General features: G+C 37.6%; 1 protein-coding gene and 1 long non-coding RNA gene across 15 annotated transcripts in view; one reads left to right on the top strand and one right to left on the bottom strand.

Moving 5' to 3' along the window:
* The window catches only part of NRG3 (neuregulin 3), a 1,011,706-nt gene that overhangs the window by 542,334 nt on the left and 447,777 nt on the right, over positions 1 to 21,595 (bottom strand). The gene's annotated exons all lie outside the window — the stretch shown is intronic.
* LOC139082920 (uncharacterized) lies at positions 15,348 to 17,204 on the top strand. Its single transcript, XR_011539282.1, has 2 exons — positions 15,348 to 15,414; positions 16,937 to 17,204. It is a non-coding gene; the product is annotated as an uncharacterized lncRNA (long non-coding RNA).

Below are 21,595 nucleotides of genomic sequence, written 5' to 3' on the forward strand. Positions count from 1 at the left end.
AATTACTGAGTCAAGTGCAAGTAGCAACATTGTCATGCACACATGGTTAGACTTCAGTATGGCAGAATGGTTTTTGGAAGGAAAATATTTGTTACCTTGATCAAGGCTAAGAAAAATGACCTTGTATAGTGATTACACAGACACACCAAGAACATTCGAAGGCATGTTTCCCCAAAAGTGGATTTGGAACCCAGAAGCAGGGTGCCCTCTCACCTATCTCATCTTACTCCTACTCCCAATCCACCCTCCTCAGAAGTGAATCCCACAGCCCTAGCCTCGTCTAAGCAGTCTCCATGGGGCATGAGTATCTACAGGCTCACTCACTGATGCCTCCTTCTGCCTCCGGGCTCTTTCATCCCTGATTGCACTCTCTCTTTTGCCTAACTACAACCCAAATGCAAAATTAGGCCATTTGTCAGTCCTCTCCTGTAGAGAAATGCACAAATTTATCTTTTCATCTCTTAGAGAATTACCTTTATTCCCCTCAACTCCTGGAAGTAGCTGAACTCTAAGTCCTGAGAGATCACTTTTGCAATAAGGTGGCTCATACACCTTGTCTAAATCATGTGGTTTTGAGAGTGAAAAGGACACTACTAATAATTGTGTAGCTACAAAAGTATACACTGGGATCGTCCTGGGCAAATCAGTGTATAAGCTCCCCTTCTTATAAAGCACTTTGCCTAAAATGATTGGTGAGGAATATAATTCTACCTCACGATTCATCTAAATTGCCACTCTAAGAATATTCTTTGACCTAAAAGCTTATGCTGGAGAATTTTGATCAATTATAGTAAAAAAAAGTCTTAAAAACTGAACCCAGCTCAGAACATAAGCTTCCCCTAAGTCTCACAAACCACAGTGACATGGGGAAATGTCATCAAACAAAGTAGAGGCAAAATATCCTCGATGGCCTTAAAAAGGGGGTCAGGAAGAGCAGAAATTTAGACCACTATCAGTGGGGAAGGAACGTGAATTCATGAATAAACTATCGCTGTGGATAGGCACTTTCATAAATATTCTAGCTTTTCCCCCCATAACAACACAGTGAAGTTATACACACAGAATCCCTATTTTATAGAAAAGAAATTGAAACTCAATATGGTTAAATGACTTGCTCCAGTGGTTGGCTGAGTGGAGATTCAAATCCAGGTCTATGTGACTGGACAAAGACTGGCCAAAGGACAGTAAATGACTTGAGTGGCCCCTACAACACCCCTGCCAGATGGAATCTCTGACAGATGCACCTTTGACAATTGAGGACTGGTGTTACCTTTTAAAGTCAGTGACTTCAGAAGTCACCCTCTAAGTATGTTTTCATTGCCATCAGACCAACCACCTAAATGAGACTTTTCTGAATGCATTCTATGTCCAGAAACTATCCATATTTATGTGTGAGAGTGTATGTATATGCATAGAACTGTTTACTGGACATTGTTTGTAATTTTGGGTTTCAGTAGCGACCTGCATTTTATTAATTCAGAATATTAGTTTGGATATGCATTAGTTACCTTAGTTTGTCTGCTGCCATATAAAAAGTACACATCAATATTTGAATTTTTCCTCCCTATTAAAAATAACTAGCCAGTCATTGAAAACAAATGTAGGATACTTACAGATTATATAAATTAATTTGAGCAGGATGTTCTCTGAGGGATAAATCAGAGCCATGCATAAGGAAATGAGAATGCAAAGTAAAATGAGAAAGATCTCTTGTTAGGTTTTTGATAAGGCTTCTGGCAGGTTATGAAAGGCTGGGTAAAGCATGACCCTCCACTGGGAAGCAATGTTCATTGAGGGTTTGACTCTTCAAAACAACACTAACAGTTGCATGCCTTTCTTGTGGGCATGGACAAAACACTAATTTGTGAATCGAATTCTGATTTGCGCTCAGCAGCTCTATCACCTGTGGCAACAACTCACGAAGACACTAAACTCAGTTTCCCTGACTTCTAAAGGGCGTTCTGATGCCTACTTTGCTGTGTGGCTGGGGGAGTGAGTGCACATGAAGGTTGTGAGAATTGTCATATGCTGGACAGTTCAAAAATATCTCTCATATTTTCTCCTCTTTGCTCCCAGCTCTTACGCCAGTGGTTTTAGACAGTGGTTTAAGAGTATCTGAGATCATTTGTAAAATGCAGATTTCTGGACCCTTTTCCTCAGACTCATTAACTAGGCAAGTATGGGGTGGAGCTCCAAAATATTTATTTTAACATGCTCCAGCAAGCGACTCTGATGCAGGTGACTTGTGAAGCACACCCTGGGAAACAGTGCCTTACAAGACACCTCGAACATTGAATCCCAGGCTGAATCATCACATAGTTGGGATGGTAGAGAGGCCAAAATGTTACAAACGTACATCGAACAGGGTTCACTGTTTTTTGAAGAACTATGAGGCCTCCAAAATATTTGCCTTATTACATTTTTGTAAATTAATTTTCTTAATATTTGAAGGGTAATCCAAGAGTATATAGAAAATTATCTGTCTCTCATCTTGGTTCCACCATCTATTTTCCTGTCCTGATGACTGTCAATTCATCAACATTTCTACTTTCTCATAAATAATTCTGGAGATACAATTCTTATGTGTAATCCTATGCATGTACAAGCAAATGCCTTCTATTTTTATACAAATAATTATATACTTTTGTTTGCTTTGGTTTTCCTTGATTACAAAATATCTTAGAATATGTTCCACATTTTTTTCCTGAAAAGCCTCCTTGTTCTATTTTTATGCTCTATCATGTACGAAGGTATCATAATATATTTAATGGTTCTCCTGCTGATGGACATTTGTTTCCAATTCTTTGTTGTTTCAATGGAGTGATGAATATCTTTATTGGAGAACCATCTTTCATCGTGCCAGGATATCTGTAAAGTCGGATCTTCGAAATGGAGGGGCTAACTCAAAGGATAAGTATAGTTCTAATTTAGGAACAAATTGCCCTCTTTGTAACAATTTATACTTCCATATACACGTATGCTGATTTTCCTACCTGCTCATCAACGAAAGGTATTATCCAACTCTGTTCTTTGCCGTTGTAACAGGTTAAAAAATGGTATCTCAGTATAAATGAGTTAGACTGTACTTTTTCTGAAGCAAACACAGTCTTCCTTCCCACAAACACACACATAATTTCTGGCCTTATATTAACGTTATGATAATTCTTTTCTCTTATGTTGATTTAATTATGGCTTTACTTCTTAATGAGAAATCTTTCTAGAAGAAAAATGATGGGGGTATCAGTAGTCGTAAAAGTTGATATAGATCAGCAATTTCCGTGTCCATTGCTGATGCCTGGCCGAAATTAACTTTCTCATCCTGATTGATTTTGTAGAAACAGATAATTCACATGCAAATGTGAGAGTCGACCTATTAAAATTATTAAATTTGCATATGTTTTCAAGCTAAAAATCTTTCAAAGTTGTCATTCTTTCCTTTTCTTGTTTGTTAAGGTACATGCATGGCCCTGCACTTGACCTCCTGAAGTGCAAGGATGTTGGTGAGGACCCCACACCTGTCTGTGCACCAGCTTCTGACAATCAGCCTGGAAGAGCCATTACATGAGTAAATGGAAACAAGAATGTCAATCAAAGCAGCTGTGTGTATTCTTTCTTGAAATTACAATTTTTAAGACAATGAGGAGATTGAAATTATGAGAAGATTTATATTTGTGTGTTTCAAGAGAAAGTATCAAATTGTTTAAAACATGTCAATACTAATTTAAAAGTTAAAAGTTGCGGTTTTTATTTACTTGGAGTAAAGAAAAAAAATAAGGCTAAAACCAGTAACATAACTGGGGAAATGAAACATGATATGGTATATTAGAAAAAACTGCTAAGATAGAACTAACTGCAATGTTTATAACAACAGCATTAAAGAAGTGATTTTATAAGCCACATTGCTTGACAGTTAATTTTTTTTATGACAGTTAATTTTTTTAATGTGGCATTGAAAAAGTGAATCTTTCAGAGTGTAAAAACAAGTAGTGAAAATATCTTCATACTGAGTCAGTAACACTTTTTTGTGACCTTTGAGATGAAACATTTTATGTAAGAATTCTTTAAATAAGATAGGAAAGGGTAGAAGAAGAGAAAAATGGAAAATGCATCTATAAAGACTCTTCTCTGTACTTTATTTTGAACCAAAATTGAGAATTTAGGATGGTATAATGAGAATTAGGCTGGATATTCCATCCGCAAGCTCAACTTGCCCTCATTTATGATATTAGCCAAATACATAATTAACAATTTAATATCCAAATAAACTCATGCCATTTTATTGTTAATCTTTGCATTTCTTCTCTCCTTGCATAAAAAGGACCATTAATAAGGAGCCGTATTAGAAATAATGGTACACATATCCAAATGCCAAAGGAATGTTTCTATGCCCGAGGATTTAGATAATTGAAGTTTTGCTGCTTACAAACAGTTATTAATGAAAACCTTTTCTCTTTCATCTAAATATTCATGGCCTTTTAAAAACACCCATATGTTATACTTACTGTTCTACAACAGAAAAGGCAGATTAATGGGGGATAAAAGTAAAGAAATGTGCATAAACTATATAATAATTTAAGTCTCATGTAAAAGCCTTGTGGAAAAATGATTTTACTGAGATGTTTTTTTCCTTCAGCTTAATCACAATTTACTGGTATTACTCAATATATATCCAAAATTTGGATTAAGCAGTTTTAAGATAAAATACTTCTGATTGCAAAAATTAATGGACGTCCAGAGTAAGGCAATTTGAGAATTAGAAACATGGTTTAATATCCAAAACACTATGTTGAGCTTTTTTTCTCTTTCTCTGTCTTTCCTTCCTCCCTCTAATTCTTTCTTTCTTACCCTCCTTCCCTTCCTTCTTTTGTCTTTTTTCTATTTTTGGTTTACCTACAGCTCTTACCTCTTTACAATTTTCATTAGGACAACTCATTTTATAAATACACCTAATTAAGCACTTTTAAGCAAAATTCGTATCCCATCTTTGTATCTAAAATCATATAAATTCAAATTTCATAGCCGCAATCCCCATTCTCAGTGAAGTATTATAATTTACTTGCATATAAAACACTGCCCCTCATTCTTGGTATGATTCTCTCCATTTTAATTGCACTTAACCTGAATCAGCCCCCGTGACGAGGGGCAGCTCTGAGCAATGTGTTGACACATGCTCTTGGTCCACACAGTTTCTGTGATGGTGCCTATCAGAGAACTTTACTCGCTACATTTTGCATACTAACAGCATGTTCCAAAAGCCACTATGAGCTATGAACAAAGGAAAACATAAAAAACAGAAAGAAATTTCTTAAATGTGAAAAAACAGACCATTCAAATGTGAAAGAAATTAGATAAGCCTGTCAATATTAATATAGTGGAATTAAGATATTAAGTAAATTAATGATGACAGCTTATAGTGATAAAATTATATTCAAAATTAACTATGTCAAAAGGTTTTATTTGAAATGAATAGCAGATTAATGTTTAGTTATGCTGTAATTTCATTTTTTAAACACAAGAGAAGATAAGTTATTATAAACACATCCAATTGGTAAAAATAAAGACACAGAGGATATGAGCAACATCATTAACAAGGGTAATTAAACAAAAAGACTTGAATTTTGCATGTTTGAGTTAATACATTGTAATTTTTAATGAAACATTTAGAAAAAAATATTACTTATCTGGATGTGATGAAAATCTTTACTCATTCCAAAATCAGCATATTTACCCATGTAGATATGTAAATACAGTCTCTATGTTTATAGATCACAATCTCGGATTACAGTGACATAAACGTATGAGATACAATTTTAAACAATATTCTCCTCTTTTATCTTTTTGAACTCTTTGTCAAATAACAATCAGGCCAGGGGGGAGTCAGGATACACACTAACATCCTATTAAAAAAATATGTATCATATGCAGCTCACAAAAAGCAATCATAGTGTGAAGTATTTTATTATTAAAAAAAAAAGAAAGTAAAGCTTTTAACATAATTAACCAAAAATTACAAAAAAATTATATGAGTGCTAGAAGAAAAGTAAATTTTGAGAATATATTTAATAGCCTGGTAAATGAAAAGATTGGAATCAAACAAACCTAAACATTTAGAAAAGCAAGAGAGAGAAATAAATAAATTTCAACTATACGATCTCCTGAGTTACAGAAAAGAGAAATGATAGAGACACAGCTGGATAAGTTATCAACAAGCTACCTACTGAAAAGGAACCTGGTAAATTCATTTATTGATAAATTCATTTAAAATATAAAGTAACTTTAATACAGGTGTTACACAAATTGCCCTGAAACTGGGGGGATATATGGAACCTTTTTAAGGTATTCTGTGAAATAAAATTAAAACTGATGTCTAATGTAAAAGAGCTTTAATAAAAAACTAAGCCTGACCAATTTCACTAATGAATATTAAATTAAAAACCTTAAGTACTTTATTAGGGTTGGAATTAAACAACAGGATTAAGTTTATCCTATGAATACAAGGATATTTCTACACGGGCAAAACTATTAGTTTAATACACCATATGAATAGCTTAATGAGAATAAAGCATTCCATTAGATGTGTTTTGGTAAAAACGTTTATGCACAAAATTTTATCCGTACCAAATAAAAGAATCTATTGAAAAGGTTAGACAAATCCTTTAGAGTCTGACACAAAATAAAGACACCTTTAATGAGCTTTATCTTACTTAATATTGGTTTGGACTGCTGGATCAATATGATAGTGTATGAAAAACAAATAATAAAACAATAACAAAGTGATACAAAAAAGATGCGTTCTTTTCATATTGCATGAATACAAGGCTGCAAAAGGCGACTCACATTGAACGTAACAGAAATATCTAGATACAAGAGAAAAATACAAAATTAAGTACCTATCCCACATCATTATAAAAAATAAATAGAAAGGCTACCCTGTACTAATTAAGCAATAAAAAGATAAAGGATAAATAATCAATAGGAGCTATGGATGAGGTCATAAAGAAATCTACAGACTATCAAGGGGAGTGTTATAGAAAGACATGAATAAATGCACAGAAATACCATAAACGTGGAGAAGAAAATGAAATTTTATAAAGATGAATATTTATAGCCAAGATTGGAAGATTACATGCAAAAATATTGATAGAGCTTATCCTTAGAATTTGTCATCACAAGTGCTTTTTTTTCTTTTTAATATGCATTCTATAAATATAATAACATGAGTTTCTATTTCTATAAAAGTAATATAAATAAAACAAATACAAAGTTTAACAAAATGCACTTTTTCTTAGATTTAAGGATATCAAATTATATTTGGATAAAGTAGAACAGTGAAGAAAAAATAAATTCTATGGCCAAGAATTAAAACACTCAAAAGTAAAGCTAATTAAAGCAACATCAAATGACATATGAAAGGAAATACTATTTAAATGAAACTAAAGAGAAAGTTCATAAATTTTATACACATACACACACATGCAAATATTTGTAGTAAGGGGCACATTAACATAAGAAGGGAAATGACTCTTCAATAACGACTTTGCTGTTTTATCACTTTCTTGACATAGGAAAGGACCCTGTATTATGGCTTGTCCAGGGTAGTTCACCTTTGATCCTCGAGACAGTCCTACGAAGCAGGTACTATAGTCACCATCCCATTTTACAGATGAGAAAAGCAAAATGGCTTTTTGTATTCTTAAATCTGGTCAGTGATGCAGATGTAATTTGTGTTTCATTCTTTTTTGCTAGCTAAATGAATGATACTACCCAACCGCCCAACCCAAGAATTTGGCAGTCTCTTTGAATCCTCTTGCCCTCTTGCCCTTGTTCCTTCATTAGCAAATACATCTTGTGATTTATTTCCTTCAAATCTACCTAGCATTTCCTCTTTAATTCTGACTGCCAATGCTTCTTTAGACCACTGCCTCAGACTCCTTTTCCTAGTCTAAAGGGTTTCTCTAATTCATGCTCTCTTGAAATAACATTGCTCCTCTATCATTGATTTGCTACGTGAAGCTCATTTACCCCTGAGGGTGTTTGATAATTTTTCAGGAAACGAAAATGGAGAAGGGACAAAGGCTAGACTTTCTCAGACTGGTGGCCCTCCAAGAATTAGAATGGAGGTGGATGAGCTTGGAGTGAGAGTCCCAGGTGCCACAAAGCCACAGTTAATTTCAGCCCCTTACCAAACCCTTCCTCAGGTCCAGCCTTCATCCTCAGTCCCCCAGTGGGGAAGCATTCTTAGGAAGAACCACGCCTTTGAGTGTAACACACCACTTTTGGGGGTTTGGAGAAAGAACGACAGGGCAATGACTATGTGAGCCTAATTTGCGCTCACCTGTGTTGCCTCTGCTCCCTATTCAATTGTGTTGCCCAGATTTCACTGGCCCCCTCCGTCTTACAGGTTGAGCCACCGTGGTGTGAGTACCAGTACACCAGGTATGTCATTGATGGGGAAAAGCAAGGGGAAAATTCCAACAGTTCTTTCCCATGTTATCCCCCACAGCCACAGCAGCCGCCTCTGACTCTAGGCTTTAGATTGCACATATCGGAAAGTTCAAAACCATCCCTCTCTCTCCCAGTGGTTTCTCACAACATTTTCCCTATATTGATGATTTCTCTCCATAGTTCCTCCAGGTTGATTTTGGGGAGGGTCGAAGAGGTTTAACATCTAGGTAGGAACTCCTTCCATTCACTCTCTCCCCTGAAACTAAAGTGATCTTTCTGAACAAAGAGAAAAACCAACAAAATAATCCTCCATAAACTGTTCAAGAAAGTTCTCAAGCCCTTAACTACCAGTAGTGACCGAAATCCCAAGATTTGCCTTTCATTGCCCAAATCTTAGAGTTTTCCTTCCTTCTCAGCCCAAACACCTGGTGGAAGAAAAGATGGCTGAATTCTCTCAGCCTCAAGTGTTGCTACTGTAGTCTTTGCTACAAGGTGGCACCACTGAGAGAAAAGGGACCCCTTCAGAAGGATCCTGATCCATCAGGACTTGGAAGCTTTGTTTGCAGAGATCCCAACTTACTAAGAGATGAAGAGCAGGGTTAGCCACTCTGTGTTCCATGATTATAGGGTTTTGTTTTGCCCCCACTTAAAAGCCCAAAGTAGAGATGCCAGGAAGAAGGTTCCACCTCCGCCATATGACGTACAAAACCAGCTTGGTCTCTGGGCTCTAACTCCAAGCCAGGGTTGCCATGCTACTCTTCTGCCTTCTTGCGAGCTCACCTTTGGGGCTCTTGGTCTCCTTTCCCACCACGAATCTTAATCAGATCCCTCTGTTCTTCCCAGACAAGTCCCCTCCACTTTGAATTTAGAGGAGCATGATTTGGATTCTTGATGTTTTCTCACCTAAAAGGCCTTGAGCGCGTTATCATGCTAACTGTTTCCTTCTTCTCTAGAAGTTTGTATTCCAAGGCATCTGTGAGTGGGGCAGGCTGATGAACACACACACAAACACACACACACACATACACAAGAAACACACACAGATGCATATAAACCATTTACCTTCACCCTACCAGACTGTGGGTGCACACTTGCCTCATATTTGCAAAATTAAGGTCTATTTAAGTAAAACAATGTTTGCTATGAGGCAACTTATTGCACCTGCCTATCCAGAGAATGAACTAGCAGCTTCCATAGCTCAAAATGAATAACACATGAACAAAATGACCATGTCACTCACTTGCTTAATACTCTCTATTGGTTTTCCATTGCCTTCAAAAATTCACACATTAAGTCAAAATACAATGTAAACTCACTTTATATCCATATAAAAGATGTAAAGTGTTTACTAATCAAAGACACAGACATTAAATAATAATGAGAGGCAAGTTTACACATATTTAACTGGCAAGTAGAAGTTTAACTACCCAACACAGGCGAGGCATTTTTGAGTCAAGAGCCATGAAAATGTTCATACCCTTAGGCCAAGCAATTTCACCTGTAGGTTCAACTCCAAAGAAGCACTATAAGGAGAGAACCTCATCTATGCACAGACCTCACTGACACACCGAGAACAGGCTGACAGAGAGTGAGCGCTCAGCCAGCGTGTATGGAACACTGGATGGAAGAGAAAGAATGAAGAGAGGGAGAATGAGAGGGAGGAAAATTAGAAAGTTTCTAAACATGCAACCATGAAACACTTTGCTAAAGGTGGGAACTGCGACTAGCACAACAGTAGGTAACTTGAAAGTGACAACTGTAGAGACCCATGCAGCCATAAGTGGTGGTGGTTTGCGGGGCATGGGGAGCGGAATGCAAAGTTGACCTGGTTTATGCAGACCTCCAGGGAATTCTCTGAGTATACAGGCATAGACTGGAAAGGACTCTGTCTGATGCACCGCATAATCTCTTGGCACAGTCAGTTTGATATATAGGTATGGTGGAAGTGAGGGTAAAGGACCTGTTCTGAATTCTACTAACATTGCAATAAAGTGTCTGTGATAAAACGCAAAGTTGTCAGGGAGCTGGGATGCAAAAAAGGAGATTGTAGCAGCAGCATAGAGCAGTGTCATTCTCAATGTTGGCTGTCCATTGGAACTGCCTGGGAAGTATGAGAAATATAGATGTCTGAGCCCCACTTACAGAGATCCAAATTTGTTTGTTCTGCTTGTGGCCTGGGCATCCAAATGCTGAATCTCCCAGGGTGATTCTACTATGCAGCTAAAGTTGAAGCACATAGACATAGAGCCTTGCAAGCCAAAGCCGGGTCCACAACAGGCAACACCATGGCACCCAGAGGCTTGTGGGAAATGCAGAATTTCAGTCATGCCCTACACTTATTGAATCAGAATCTGAATTTTTAAAAACTCTCCAGGTGAATACATGGATATGCCACTCTGGAAAGCCCTGGCATGGACAGGTAATAGATTTGATTTGGTCTGCCTTTTCTGTGACAGTCATGCCCTTCTTAATTTGGTATGTCAACTTTTGTACTTCAAAACACAGAACGGCCACGTTTTCTTCTGGAAATACCTGCTCTTTCTGAAATCCCTCTGCTCTCCTTCGATAGAAATGCAGTAAAACACATTGTATTTACTGACACAGTTGAAAATGCAAGAGATCACTCAGTTTCTTCCCCCGATTTTAAAATTGGAAGTGACCTTAGGAATTATCTCCAATCACGCTATTTCACAAGGAAGAAATTAATGTCCACAAAAGCTAAGACATTACCAGATGTCACATGGCTAGGAAACAGCAGAGCCGAGTTTTAGAACATCATTTTTGATAAATCAGAAGTTGTCCTTTTGAAAACTTAGTCCTCCATTGTAAAATTCGCTTAGCATTACGTCATATTTACACATCAGGGCTTTCTTAGTTTGAAAATAATAATAATATATTTTTTAAAATCCTTAGATGAGTTATCTTGGATGAACCAAATTCTCAGGGGGGTGTGATTATTGGAAACCTGCAATAAGTACTATATCCATTTCTCTGAACGCTGCAGAGAACATTTTCCTCCAAACTGAAATTCTGCTCTTTGGGAAAAACACCAACTGTCCAAACCTAAACCTCTGAATCACAGATGTGGTATATAAAATCTCCCTGATATACCAGAAAGCTGATGAGACATCTGGTTATAAAACTGTTGTGGATGAGATGGGCATAGGACAAAGTCGTGCTGCCGGTACTCAGGCATTCTTATGTGGCAGATATGTGAACTAGCAAGGTAACTAGTAGAAGTAAATGAAGGTTTCCAGAAGCTTCACACACACATTATCAAAGGTGTGCAGGAAATCTTGCTCAGACACAATGACTGAACTGCATATGGAGGGAAGATGTATCAAAGTGGAAGAGTTAAGAAAAGACCCATGAGGGGTGGGGGAGATAGGGGTCCTGCCCTGTGCTGGGCAGCATAATTCGCTCTTCATTACTACAAGTGTGGGCTGTGGGCCAACAGCATGTGCATTATCCAGGACCTTGTTTGAAATACAGAATCTGAGGCTTCACTCCAGACGCACTGTACACAATTCTTGAGTTTAACAAAATCTACAGAGGATTCATCCACTCATTAAAGTTTGAGAAACACTAGTGTCATACACTGCTTCCCAAATGTGTCTCAATAATGGAATCATCTGAAAGCACAATTCTTGGGTACGACCTTGAGACGTGAATCAGAAGATTCGGAGGAGCCTGAGAATCTACATTCTGTGTGTGTGTGTGTGTGTGTGTGTGTGTGTGTGAGGAAGACTGTCCCTGAGCTAACATCTGTGCCAGTCTTCTTCCATTTTGTATGTGGGATACGGTCACAGCATGGCTTGATGAGTCCATGCCTGGGATCCGAACCCACGAACCCCGGGCCACCAAAGCAGAATGCGCAAACTTAACCACTACAGGTGGCCCCTGAAAATCTACATTTTTAACCATCGCCCTTGATGATCCTTATAATAAAGTAAGTATGACAAAGTTGGAAGATCAAGAGCTTCGTGGTCAGAGAGAACTGAGATTGGTGCTCAGTCCTGCCACCAACTGGCTGGGCATCCTTGAAGAAGCTATTTTTCCTCTAAGAGCTGCCTTGTCACACATCAAATGGGGACACAGCACTCCTCTGCAGATTTAATATGAAGACTAGAGAGGCAATCACAAAGCAGGATATAAAGGCTCCACACTTCTGCCTTTCATTAATAGGTGTGAACAGAAGGTGGCTATTAGCCATGTTGTCGTCTCCCATTTAACACCTCAATTTTATCCTCTGAAAAATGGGGGTGTTAGGTATGGTCTAGGATTCTTTTCATTCATAAAATGTATCTTTACTGAGTAGGAGGCAGGTTCTAGAAACAAAGATGAACTCACAGCCTAGTGGGAGAGTCAGGTAGGTGAACAGGAATATTATAATAGAAACAGAACTTTTGTTCACAAATGAATCATTTCATACTTTCAGATAATGTTTTGGTTAGCTTGTGGGGGAAAGAGATCAAAGCTGCTATTTAATAGCATTAAAATAATCATTATTTCTTTCACATATGCTAACCCAGGCAGAAAGGAGAGCGCTTTCCAGAGCACTGAAAATAGAAGCTTCTCGCAGAGACAAAGGTTTCCTCGTGACTTCAATTGTGGCTGTAAATTAGCCCAGGAGAACACCCCAAACTGTAGCAAAATTATGACCTTATTTAACGTAGGTGCTTTATCAGCTCATCCTTTCTGTCAGTTCTTTCCAACCTGGTGTTTTTCACTCTCCATTCTCCTGTATTAGCCTCTGTTTTATAACAGCTGGAGAATATTTGTCCTCTGGCGGTGGAGCCACCCATCGACACACGCCCCACCCTCCTGAGGCTCAAAGCTGGGACTTCCTAATTGAATTCCCCCCTTCAGGAGCACAAGGTCATGGGATCAATGTGCTGTCAGTGGAGGCTAGGCTCAGGGCATGCTGGCCTCCGGGCATCATTTTAGTCTCTCCACGCTCCCATCTCACAGCACCCCTCGGTCCAAAGCCTGGGGTCTGTTGGTTTAATGAAGTCCTCTGTCGAAATAATAAGTCCGTTCCCTGATGTTTGCTATAACTGCATTCCTGATGGGTTTAAACAAGAAAGTCATCTCTGAGAAACTAGGAAGCCACCCTGTTTTAGGAATCTTACCACTGTTCTCCAGTTTCTGATATCTACCTGTCACTGTATATGCTGAAGTGCCAAATCCCACCCGACCCATTATAAGATAAACTCTACATGGTTCCCATACTTTGACCTTGTGTGGGCCTCACAGGAGCTCTGCTAGAGAAAAGACAGACTTTTTCGTTGCGAAAATGTAGGACGTTTTGCTTGAATATGCCAATAAGTCTCTTTAAACATAGCTCCCTTACACTCTCCTTTAATAATAGCTCCCTTACGTTCTTCTTGAATAATTCAACAATGATCACTGATGAAGGCATCCTTGGATAGATATCTTCAATTGGTTAAGAAAACTTCATTGCTGGAAAATCTTTTCTTACACCTAAGTTGTTAATAAATTAATTTTAGCTTGTAGCTATTAAATGATCTTTGTAGATATTTCATATATCTAGATGAAAATTGTCAATTAATTTTGGATAAAGAATAAGAATCTTTATTTCATAATTTAATCAATGTGACACTTAGGTTTGAAAAAATCATACTCTTGTCTACTCTTTCCACTCACCGTAAAAATTCAGAGTTTGAGCGAATGGAATAAAAAATCTTATCATGTCCTGATATGTTTTGAGGACTATCTGTACACAAGACAGAAAATAATTCAGAAAAGAAGTGATCAATTGCATAAAGAATTTACAATATGAAACTGATTCTTTTTTCTTTTTTTTTTAAGGAAGATTACCCCTGAGCTAGCATCTACTGTCAGTCCTCCTCTGTTTTTTTTTGCTGAGAAAGATTGGTCCTGAGCTAACATCCATGCCCATCTTCCTCTACTTTATAAGTGGGACACCTGCCACAGCATAACTTGACAAGCGATTCCATGTCCACACCTGGGATCCAAACCAGCACACCCCGGGCTGCTGACACGGAACGTGAGTACTTAACCGCTGTGCCACCGGGCTGGCCCCAAAACTGATTATTCTTAATTGCATCTAAAATACTTTTAAAATTTCTTCCCTGTGGTTTGAAGGGAATCTTCTCCAGTAGCAGCTCAATGCTCCATCAGTTTGTTGGCAAGCACGAGCAGGCTTCAAAATGAGAAATGAGTAGGTTCTTATCTTCCCAAATGTAAATTTATATGCTACTTCCTCTCAGAAGCTCTCCCTGACTTCAGGGCCATTGGAGTTTGGAGTCTCCTATGCAGATACAAGCTATTCATTTATAGATTACATAGTCTGGATGATATAGATCCTTGAACTTGTCACATTGAATTGAAGTAAAAAATGCCAATCTCAACACTCTCTCCTATGAGTTTTTCTGAGAACATTCATCACTATATTCCTACCACCTTCTATTCTACCTAGAACATTGAATACGCTCAATGAACACTGGTGGAATGATGGAAAAAATGGAAAAAATTGCCATTTACTTTTTAGCGTATGTAGGATAAGACTAAATATATATTCTATGCCGCTCAGATATGACATATGTATCTACAAACACATTCTATGTCACTCACATATGACATGTATCTCTAAACAAGATATTCCCTGAACAAAATTTAATGCTTTCATTTTTTTTTTCCTTTTCCTTCTTCTAATTTTATCTTTCTCATTTTTTAAAAACTTGCACAGGGATTTTGTATGTAAATATACTAGATGGTGATACCTCCTGTAAGTTTACCAGTAAGGATTTCCCTACTATCCCAAGAGTAAGCTGTGGTGCCCAGTGATGCTCAGCGTTGCCCATCATGGAATCTTATCACACTAGATTGTATTGACTTCACGGTGCTCCAAGTTCTGTGAAGGAAGGAACCATTTTCTCTTGTTTACTACTGAACCCCAGGGCCCTGCATGATGCTGGACACCTAGTAAGTATACTGTATATGTATATGTTTGTGCATAGGACTGATCTGGCTTCAAGCTGAGTTTTCCTGGTATTCATAAAACCACTGGAATAGCCATAATCATAAAAAGATAGACAGAGTTGTAGAGACACACTCCAAGATAAACCAAAAATGCTGTCTATGGCTTCTTTCTATAAAACAAGGCGAGCTTGGTCCTCCTGCCACATTTTCAGTTTTCACAAATAATAGCTAGGCATGTAGGTAACCAAACAGAACCTTAATTGGATGCTGACGTGTACTTCCACAGATTTGGGGTACAGTGGGGAGAACGCCTGGCTCTGGCAGCCCCCTGCTCAGCCTTCTCATCCAGAACCTGCCAGTACTTACTGACTCAAGGAACTCTCTGCTGACTGGAGGGAAGAGGGGATAACGATACAGAGGTTGCACAATCTTGTGAAATTTATATTAAGAAAAACACACACTACTTATGGTGGTCTGCTTTTCTGTGATTTTGAATTTTGTCTGAATTACAATTAGGGCAGCTATACGTCCTATTTAGCTTGGGGCATTCCTGGTTTATGCTCATTTTGCAGAAGAAATCATTAAAACTTCTCATTATATCCCAAGTGCTTTTGGGTTTGGATGACAATCTATATGGTCGCTCAGGTTAGAATTTGTTGGGGAATTTAAATATGTATATATTAATTGTATATAATTATAAATATATATGTAAGTATATATGTTTAATCTATTTTGAGATAACAAAATATATCCAGAGTTTAAAGGTTTTATTTTTGAGCAGTTGGGTTTTACGGTTCCTGGACCACTGGCATTTTAGGGGAGAAGGGTTAGTGGAGAAATTAAGTGTGTGGACCCTGGAATCAACCTGCTGAGTCTGAGTTGTGCTCCACTGCTGAGTAACGTGAGAAATGCTCTTGGCCTCAGTCATTGCCTCCTCCCTTGCAGGGCTGTGGTGGGTGCCTGACACATAGGAAGGACCATATACACATTACCTAGGCTTACGCTTTCAGCTAGATGTGCTGATGCTCTTCCGGTTTGGGAGTATAATTTATCTGAGCTACACAAAGACTGACATTTTGTTATATGCATAGACAATGTGATTTGGTCCTTAAATCATCCTTTGTATCTTTTAAAAGATGCTCAGACCAAAGTGAATTGGAAAGAAATACCATCCTCAGGAAGGCAAAATGCTGCTGGATGCTCTAAAAGTTAGGCCAGAGCACGAGGCTTTTTGTAGCAAATGGGCAGACTGCAGAAGGGTGTTGCAAATTCCCTCACTGCCCCAGAAGAATAGGCAGAAAGTCCCAGCCGTCTTTGTCCTGTTTTGAGAAGATTTTACTGGAACGCTTGATGAGCCTGCATGGCAGGGCCTGTGGTACCCTTGTTAATGTTGTTTACATCTGGACAGAGAGACCATCTCTAGCTAAAATGATATTTAGGGATATGTTCTTAATTTTTAAAATAAACTTGATGAAACAATCCATAATCCACTAAAATTTCAGTGTATGCCATCACATCTTCCTAGCTCTCTGCAGGAGCTCCCAGATGCTTCAATGGCAACAGGATTGCAGACCCCACAGGCAGGAAGCAGGTGCCTGGGGTGGCAGATGCTGTGGAGGAGCTACCTTAAGAGTCTACAGCTGGAATGGCCTGAACAGTCAGAGGGGAGGAGAGTTTTCTGCCTACTCGTCTCTTCAGGAATTGTCAACAGGGAGAATTCCCCTTACAAACAGTGGCCTCTCGTCTCTGCTTTTCTCCTAAGTCTACTGCTTGAATAACTGAATGACTCTTGATTCTGCAAAGTGTTCTTGCCCGTCATCAGGTAATACTGCGTTTTTAAATAACTCCTCTGGGTCAATTTTCTTTAATTCCCATCGGTGGGTCTAAGTTCAACTCTGAGTACCCAGAAGCCCTGCTATAAGCCAACCGATCTATAAGCAAAGCTGTGAAGATAAAAGAGCAAAACATGCCCCCTACTACATTATCCCACACTCACTCCACTCAATTCACTGTCTTCATACCAGACCAGTGCACTTGACTCATCTCAATCCTCACAATGGTCCTGTAAAGTAGTGACATTATTCTCCCCACTTAAGAGATAAGAAAACTGAGTCACAGACAATATGTGTAATTTGTCAGTCTGCTAGTTAGTGGTGGAGCATTGAATCTAACCAGCCAGGCCAAACAGGAATCACTAGGAAAAGCAGAAGAGGAAAAGATCTAGCATTTTTTTTTAAAGAATCTGCAAAGAAATAAAAATATGTTTTTTAAATCATCTTTCTTTCTTTCCAAGTTAAGAAATTTTTTAAGGACATTGTTTTACAGTGAGATCTTCCTGAAATAATCAGAGTAGTGTCAGGAGAGTTTGATGAAGTGATAAGTGATATGTAAATGTTGAGGTCTATTGGCTGAAATAACACTCCAATAATTCTTAAGGTGTTAATTAACAGTAACCTCATTATAAGGGGTTAGGGACAGACCAAAGACCTGTTAGGTCACTATTACATAATTACAATACCTTGCATTTATATAGCACTTTAGTAAATTTTTACTTTCTGCCAAAAAATGGTCAAAAGGCCATTTTATTGTTTCACACGATTATAAAATCAAGATCTCTTTTACATTAATTATACAATTATAGCAAATTACATTGATGTGGTAGGAAAGGGAAAACATTTTTTTCTTCCCCAAGCTATAACTATTCAGCAAGAAGAAAATTTTGGAAAATCAAGAGTTGGTTGCAGAATTGGAAAAATAATAGAAAATAGCTAATTTGTCAGAAATTAAAATTAGCAGTAAGAGATCTGAACCTTCAGAATATACACTGGAATTCTTGTATGTGCCATTTCTCCCCCTTCAAATCTAAGTCTCCTCTTAATGAAATAGGCAGGTGATACCCACTCACGGTTTCTCTCACAGGATTCCGGCAAACGTGCTTTTGCTTGGTTTCAACATGAGTAGAAGAGAGGAGGAAGAAAGGACTATCATACACATAATGCCTGTTGTGCATTTGGAGTTTTCTGCATGTTGCTACTTTCAATTCTTGCATCAACATTTTGAAGCAGCCATTAGTCTCTCTCTCTCTCTCTCCCTCTCTCTCTTTTATTTTTTTTTTAAATAAAGGACTGAAGTTTCTGGTTAAACGACTTGCAAAATAACTCCCACAACCAATATAAAGCTGAGCAGAAATTTTAACTCAAGTCTGTCCATCTCGAACACCTACATTTGCCTCACACACCTCTTACCCCAAGTCACATACAAAAGCTATTTTAAAAAAATTTATGTCAATTATTTGATACAACAAAAAACCAAAATCATAACAACCACCTCGAGAAGCATCATTTCATGCTTCAGTTAGAGCTGCCAGTCAAGTTAGAAAACATTAAAATAACATAACAACCTTTAGCTGTTAACTAAAATGTGTGTTATTATTCTTCACCAAGTGTGCTTTTCTGGTCTTCTGCTTGATATTTAAGCAGCCCTTTTAGAACACCAGCTCAAGTGTAATGCAACAGGTTAAACCAGAAAAAGTAAACCGCTGCCTACGTGTCATGAAGTTGCAAAATTATGTTTGTTGTTCTTTGTTTATTTTCTTTTTGAGCTAATGAGACTATTTTGACAAACTTCATCCACAGAGAAGGAGACGGATGGTTATAACTTGGCTCAGTTCTTCTTGTCAAGGGCAATCAGTAGATTGCCTGTTATGAACATGGCTATTGCAAATTACTCAAATTATGTCTGGGCTGTGGCAAACATTCTCGTGATGAACTTGAAATTTGTCTGATGAACTTGAAAATTCTTCTAAGGCTCTTCCCCTTATTACTCAATTGCATCCTGCAGGGACGCTGTCACTGGGACTGAATTTATAGATATCTCAGCCTCCATCCTCTCCGTCAATGGAGTTCAAGGACATGTGCCAAAACTCCATTTCTACTCTGACTTACTTCAACCACAGGGAATCATTAGCTTTCCCTCTTACAGCACTTACTGGAGAACCATTCGACAAAGAGGACCCTCACTGGGTGGAAGAGCTAATGGACCTCCAAAGTGACAGAGCAAAGCACTGACAGGGATGGTCCTGTCATTCTATATAGTATATTACAGGGATATGGTTACATCGTGCCCAATCAATTTTCTTAAAAATGGAAGCTTTGATTTCAAAACCTGCCCGGGCTGGAGTAGACACAATAAGGAAGAGCAGCTCATTTTAGAGCTGGCTCTACTTTCAATAGCTTCCCCCACTCACCAATTCCTCGGAGCAGTTTACACAGATTACTGCACAGTCCATCAGCCCTTTTCTGCAGTGTTGCCTCGGGCAATGGTTGCTATTGGACAGCTTTCCTCTTTTTCCAGCAGTTCCATATTTCAAATGATTCAAGTGCCTTCAAGTGAATCGCTTGATAGATTTCCAAAATGATCACTACAGGTCAAATTCAGCTCAAATGCCATCCTTTACAAAGTTTTGAAAATCCATTTTTGCAGCAAAGCTGGTGAGACATTTAATGAGCTTCAATTCAGAAGAGACACATCCTTTTAACTTGAATTTGGCCTCAAAACATCTTTGGCTCATTCAAATGCCTCGCCAGCTTTTCAGTTACAATGGCTACTTCTTTCACTCCAGTGAAATATACTGTAGATAGCACCACTGCCCAATTTCTTTAAATTTCTGGAAATGGTATAAAAATAAATATGATATAAAATATCCTGCTTTTATTCAGAATATTTTGATTCAAGGAGTTTGTGCTGACTTGCTTGCCTTCTCTACCCAGCTTCATTTTGTATAGGATGTGTCTTATTATTATTTAATCTAATTTTTTAATGTTTCAAAACACACAAATTCAGCACAGAAAACGGCTGTAAATGAATTATAAATAAAAGAAGGAGCAGACACATTCAAATAGACTTGGTAGTGTTTAATCTAGAAAGGCTTATTTGAAAGTTCTCTTATCAGTCTAATAATAGTGAATTATAATGACCTCCACTTAACAAACACAGGGGCACTAACTTTCTTAATAGAAAGATGAGAAGCAGGGGTCAAGTGTCTTAACCAGGTGTTACATAAATGAAATATATGTGCAATGCAGAGATCTTAGAAAATTCGTAAGGTTCAAAGAAGAAAATAGTTGTAAATCCTATTAGCCTTTCTGTTTAGTTCTTTTTCCAAATTGGATTACTATTGTGTGTTCAACTTTACAATTTTATATCATGATTTTCACACATAACATGATATAATGAGCATTTTCATATCTTTAAAATATTTTGAAAATTCCAGTTATATTGAATTCATCCAAGTATAGGTCTATTCTAATTTATATAGACATGTAAATTCAGACGCTTTTTTCAAAGCTATTACAAATAAACGTGTGGTGAACAGGCTTAGAAATAAATCTACAGATACATTTTTGTAGGCTAAATTCTCACAAACAAGATAAAGATTTTGAAACTTACTGAAATAGTATTTATAGAAAATGTTCAACAAAGTATGCTCCCTCAAGTGGTGAAAATGTTTTTACTGAACCCTCACCAAACTATTTGTTTTGAAAGAATCATTAAATATTTGACAGGCAAACAAAAAAAAAATAATTTGCATTTCTTTGTGGGGCTGAGTTTTTTTCACGTTTCTTGGTTATTTGTATTCCTTTTTAAGGGAAGAGGATGTTCCTCTCCTTTGCCCATTTTCCTACAGAGATTTAATTCCAGTGTTACTCTTAACTGGTTTATGTGACTTCTTCAGAATATTGATTCTTTGCCATATTTGTTGTATGGTTTACTGATAGTTTATGTGCCTTTTTAATTTTGCTTCAGATTTACGATATTCAGATCACAAAACACCGTTGCATCAAGGCTGTTAATATTTTCCTTCCATTACTTTTAGCTCAAAAGCTCCGTTCAAAGGCTGATGTAAATAAATATGCAATTTTATTTCCTGTTTTCATTAAGACTTATTTGTTTATTAATTACATTAACTCTTGAATTCATTAAGAACAACTTTTTCTATAGAGAAAGAAGTAAATTTCAACTTTGATTTGTTTTACCTGATAGTCATTCAAATTTATTGAACAGCCAGTCCCTCCATTTTCCCCCCACTTATGGATCATTCCTTATTCTACACTAAGTTCCACTATACACCAGGTTCTCTTTTACTAACCAGTCAGCCAATGATCTTTGACTTAGGGTGTATTTT

The sequence above is a fragment of the Equus przewalskii genome, chromosome 1 (assembly GCF_037783145.1).
Source record: "Equus przewalskii isolate Varuska chromosome 1, EquPr2, whole genome shotgun sequence".
NCBI lineage: Eukaryota > Metazoa > Chordata > Mammalia > Perissodactyla > Equidae > Equus > Equus przewalskii.